Below are 6,131 nucleotides of genomic sequence, written 5' to 3' on the forward strand. Positions count from 1 at the left end.
GGTGGCATGGTGTGGTGTCGCGGTGGTCGGGAGGCCGTCCCCGTGGTCGCCGGCCAGATCCCGGAAGGAGGTGGGAGGGTGGAGCGCCGCGGTGGTCAGGGTCGCCGGCCAGATCCTCAAGGTGCCGTGGGGTGGGTGGTGGCCGGGTCGGGCGGCGGTGCACGTGGGATGGGTCGGGAGGTGGGGGGAGCCCCGTTGACCAGGGGAGCGTAGCGAGGTGGGGGTGTTTCTTTTTTATTAGAATAGACTCATCCTATATCTTTATTTTTATCTTTATCTTTTATCTTTATCTTTATTTTTATTTTTACCTATATATATATATATATATATATATTATATATACTAATAAAGCGGCTATCGCTTCTGCCCGTCCGTCATTAAAACTACCCCTAAAGTTGCAAATAATTACCCACCAATGCCATCGGTAAGTGAGAAGAATGTTTTGTTTTTTTTTCCGCGCTCGCCTATAGCTCAATAAGGGGAGATCCCCTCATGTACAACGACCAAGCGAGCAGCGCATTGGTTGGTTCCGTGACCTACCGCGCTAGAGGTCGTAGGTTCAATTCCCACAACCACCATTTTCCTTTAAAAAATCAATTACTTTTTGAAATTTTCATATCTTTGAAACCCTAACTTTAAATCTGACATGCCATATATGAAAATTCATCAGAAAAATATATAGATTTCAAATATGCTATTATCATTAATTTTTGAAATTACGTTCAGGGTGCAAACTTAAATAATACCTTCTTCGTATGATGAGATATTTTAGAAATGCCTATTACATATGTCCTTATAGATTGGTTGTTTTTGTGGAGCTATCCTATATGTTTGCTTTACCTACTAATAAAGCGGATATCGCTTCTGCCCGTCCGTCATTAAAACTACCCCTAAAGTTGCAAATAATTACCCACCAATGGCCATCGGTAAGTGAGAAGAATGTTTTGTTTTTTTTTCCGCGCTCGCCTATAGCTCAATAAGGGGAGATCCCCTCATGTACAACGACCAAGCGAGTAGCGCACTGGTTGGTTCCGTGACCTACCGCGCTAGAGGTCGTAGGTTCGATTCCCACAACCACCCTTTTCCTTTAAAAAATCAATTACTTTTTGAAATTTTCATATCTTTGAAACCCTAACTTTAAATCTGACATGCCATATATGAAAATTCATCAGAAAAATATATAGATTTCAAATATGCTATTATCATTAATTTTTGAAATTACGTTCAGGGTGCAAATTTAAATAATACCTTCTTTGTATGATGAGATATTTTAGAAATGCCTATTACATATGTCCTTATAGATTGGTTGTTTTTGTGGAGCTATCCTATATGTTTGCAACCAAATTAAGTCTTGAACTGAATTATGATTGCACACACACACACACACACACACACATTCCCGTCGCGTATATATGCGCTGGGTATATTCACTCCGTCCGAAAAAACTTGTCCTTCAAAGAGATATACCTATCACTAATTTGGTGTTAGATATATCCATTTGAGGGACAAACTTGGGACAAGTTATTTTGGACGAAGGGAGTATATGAAAACACTTATGCACATGTTATCATTAAATACTAAAATGTACTTTGCTATTTCATTCTAATGCAATATTTTTTTTGCGTCACCGAGAAACAACAACAAATGCGTAAACATATATTGGCAACTAGGTAGATATTTGCGTTGTATAATGAATTCTAAACACCTTCAGTTCACTTCAAAAATCATCACACCTTTATGTTTTTGCACAACACCACTTATATCATGTTGCTTGTTTTTTTAGAAAAGTTATCATGTTGCTTGTTGCGTGGCATCATGAAAGATTTCAAGGATTTGCTGATGTCGTTAAGTGTATGTATGAGGCGTGAATTTTTTTTTCTCCTGTTGCAACGCACGGGCACTTTTCCTAGTATATATATATACAACATTGTGAAGATAAACCTTGAGGACAGATCAATGTTGAAGACAAACCAAATATGAAGATAATGCAATCATGACGCCAAATGAAAGTATTCGAGAAAGTTTGATGGTGGCGTTACCCACCGTAGGAAGTATTAGATCCAGACACGGCGCATAATTATCGTGGCGCTCTGAAGTCAAATTCCGCGTTAATGTATTCACACTTAGAGGGTAAGTCTTCATTAATTGAAGATATATGTTACTTCGTGTGTTCCATATCTAAATCATCAACATGCATAAGCGTTAGGATGTGTGTCAATTCACAGGAGATTCAAGGATTCTAAGATATTTAGCTCACACCGCATCTTGCAAAACCTTTTCTCATCCAAGGGTTTTGTGAAGATATCTACCAATTGCTCTTCACCGTTGACGTGAATCATATCAATGTCTTCCTTCATGACATGATCTCTAAGAAAGTGATGATGGATCTGAATGTGCTTTGCCTTCAAGTGCTGAACTGGATTGTTGGCAATCTTGATGGTGCTTTCATTATCGTAGTAGAGTGGCACATGCTTCAGGTGGATGCCATAGTCTTGAGAGTTTGATTCCTCCATAGAAGCTGAGTGCAGCAAGATCCAGTAGCAATGTATTCAGATTCAGCAGTGGAGAGTGATACATAGTTCAGCTTCTTTAAAGACCAACAGACAAGAGATCGTCCAAGAAAGTGATATGTTCCTGATGTGGACTTGCGATCAACCTTGTCACCAGCACAATCAACATCTGAGAATCCAACTAGATCAAACGCTGAGCCCTTTGGATACCATAATCCTAGTGTTGGGGTGTGAGCCAAATATCAAAGAATTCGCTCCACAGTTAAGTGATGTGATTCCTTTGGTGCCGCTTGGAATCAGGCACACATGCAAACGCTAAGCATTGTATCAGGCCTAGATGCACAAGTAGAGTAAAGAACCAATCATGGAGCGATATACCTTCTGATCGTACTCTTTCCATTGTCCTCGAGGCCCAATTGGCCTTTGGTTGGCATTGGCGTCGTGTACCCTTTGCGGTCTTGCATTTCAAACTCCTTCAGGCAATCTTTGAGGTATTTCTCTTGTGATGTGAAGATGCCATTTCTCTGCTGACGGATTTGAAGACCAAGGAAGAACTTCAGCTCACCCATCATGGACATCTGATATTGCTCTTGCATCATATGCCCAAACTCATCACTGTATCTCTTGTCAGTGCAGCCAAAGATAAATGTCATCCACATTGTCAGATTACGGGTTCCCGCAAACCCTTGAGAGGTTCGAACTCTGGGTGCACACGAAGAACACTCTCTCCCCAGCTCGCTCGCTGAATGATTCCACGGCCTAGCTCCACGAACCCAAAGAACAAGAGATATAGGGGTTTATACTGGTTCGGGCCACATCGCGGTGTAATACCCTACTTTAGTGTGTGGTGGATTGCCTCGGGGGCTGAGGATGAACTAATACAGTGGATGAACAACCTCAGGAGGTTTCTTGAGCTTGATGAGCTGGTTAGTGTGAGGGTGGCCTAAATGATCTGTCTCTCTCTCACACACACAGTGGTGGCTAGGTCCTATTTATAGTGGCCTTGGTCCTCTTCCCAAATGTTTAGACGGGAAGGGATCCCACAATGGCCAAGTTTGAAGGGGGACGACTAGTACAAGCTACCCTGACAAAAGTAGTCTTCGCCTGCCAAAGGCTCTGGTGGTGACACTGCTGTGGGCTCCGCGATGACCTCCGTCCTGTTGTCCTACTAGTCTTGGTCTTGTTGCACCGATATGGAAACCATTCCATGGTGCCTTGAGACTCCTCGCCTGCGCTTGCCTCCTTAGCACCAAAGAGGAAACTAGTACACTGCGCCCGCTGGCGCCCGCTTGGCCTTGGTCGTCATGGCTCACGTCACGTGAAACTCGCGAGCTGCCCCTTGCATAGATATCTCTGCTCCTCGGGAGCCAGCCAAGTGAGGCTGCCCCAGGGAGGTCTTGGTGTCGTTCGCCTCGCGAGGCTTGGCCCCTTGCGAGAGTCTTGAGTTGTTGCTGCTGAAGCTGGGTCGTACCGGGCCATTGATGGAGCCAAGCCACGAGCCGTAGGCAGGCAAGTCTGGGCACCCCCGTTCCCAGGACGCCGATCGTAGCCCCCGGGCCCAAGGCGCGCTCGAGCTTGGCTTCGAGGCAAAGTCAAAGGGCAAGTGCGGAGTGCCGTGGGCCCCAACCGCCTGCGGCCTTGGTCGACGTGTGGCGATTGATGGGACGTGGGTGCCTCCGCTTCCCCACACTGTATCGGCAACCGTTCTCCCCTGACAAAAGGTTGGCGCATGCTACGGAGCCTTCATTGCCTTCCTTCGTCTTGCTCCAGATCCCCTTTCCTGTTCTAGCCCCAAGAGACCCCAGATCCACCTAAACTCCTCTCCAAGCCTGCAGTAGATGGCGTTCGACAAGGTGAAGGTTGTGCACTCGCCCTCCTGGTACGAGCCTGCCTTGAGCGCGCCCACGGTCTGGGAGAAGAACCTTGCCGCCACGCTTTTGGTGACGGCGGGCGACGGAAATGAGGGGGGAGAGACTGCGCTTCGGGTCAGCTCCGCCAAGCCGGAGGCCTCGGGCAGTACCATCTATCCCTTCTTCTAGCATAGCGTCTTCGCGGGGCTGGTCCCCCCTTTCTTCGATTTCTTCTATGCTGTCCTCAGCCATTATAATCTCCACGCCCTCCATCTTCATCCCAACTCCGTCCTCCTCCTGTCGATCTTTGCCTTTTACTGCGAGGCATTTGTGGGGGTGATGCCATCTGTGGTGCTGCTCCGCCATTTCTTCTACCTCCAGAACAAGGAGGGCCAGTGCTCTGGGTGCGCCAACTTCGTCGCGGCCAACGAAAACAATGCAATCTTAAGAGCCGGGAAGAAGGTCGAGAGCTTCACGAACAAGTGGGTCCTCATGGACGCCAAGAGCTCCTACCCTTGGCTGGCACTGCCGATGGGGATGCCTTCACCTCACGAGGGATGGCTCAGCGTGAAGCTCACCGACCCCTGGGCGAAGCAGGTGCTGGAGAAGATGGCGACCGACTTGAAGCCAGACAACCCAAAGGCGAAGAGGCTGAATGGGGCCATGATTGTCAAGGAGTTTCTGTCGCAACGTTTGGCCCTGCTCCAGGCACGCTCGCGCCCCTTGTGGAGGTTCATGGAAGAGGAAGGCGGTCTTCGCCTGTGCCCAGATGCCTTGTCTGACGAGGAGCTGGACAAGACCCTCCATTTCCTGGTCAGGGAGGACCAGTGGTACCCGCCAAACACCGATCTTCCACTGTATCGCAGCCCAGATGGGGCGGAGGTCACTGCCGCCATGCCTGTCTTCAACGAGCGCGGACTTGTCCCGCCGGCGCCCAGCGAGGCTCCGGTGGTGGTGTCCTCTAGCGAGTCCGGTGAGGAGAGGTCAGACTCAGAGGCGGCCCGGGAGGGGGAGGGGAGACTTCTCCTCCGCACGTGGCCGACCTACTCCGCACGTTCCCCGATGACGACGACACCGACGAGCATCCATTGAGGGAGTCACCGCACTCCGCTGGGGTCACCACAAGGTCGAGCACCCCCCCCCTCCCCGAAGAATCCGTAGGCCGGGGTCCCAAAGAGGGGCAGATCGGTGCTGGTCTCCCGACGCGGTGCCTCCGCTTCGTCGCCGGCCGGTGCTGCCGCGGATCCGGCCGCCCTGGCCTTGTCCACTCCTGGGGCTCGTGCGCCAGTGCCCCTGCCCGCGAAGCCATTGGTGCTCTAGAAGGGGGTGAGGGAGTATGCCGCCGTGGACTAGTAAGCGCTCTGTCTTAATCCTTTGCCCCCGTTCTTGCCGTAGTTTCCTGATGCCTCCCCATGTACTGTCAGGCCATCACCGGTGGTGAAGAAGAAGAAGGGGGCAACCTCAATTTCTGGGACCCGGCAGCCTGCCGCGGCCGTTCCTTCTCTGGTGCGGAAGGACGGTGATGACCCTCGAGCCTCGGCGACTGGGTTGTCCTTGCAAGGTCCGGAGGCCCGGCCTCAGGGGAAGGTGACCTCCGTGGCCAAGCCGGCTCTAGAGGCGCCCGCCCCCAGCTCGCCTGCTGAGGTCACGAAGGCCTAGGAGCCCCGGCCCCTTCTGTCGCCGCTAACCTGCAGGCCTTAGCGTCGACAACGTCTCTTCCTCCTTCCGTCATGCTGTCGGGCCCTCCCATACGGCGACCTGGAGGAGCGCC

Source organism: Triticum aestivum, chromosome 5A (genome assembly GCF_018294505.1).
Source record: "Triticum aestivum cultivar Chinese Spring chromosome 5A, IWGSC CS RefSeq v2.1, whole genome shotgun sequence".
Taxonomy (NCBI): Eukaryota; Viridiplantae; Streptophyta; class Magnoliopsida; order Poales; family Poaceae; genus Triticum; species Triticum aestivum.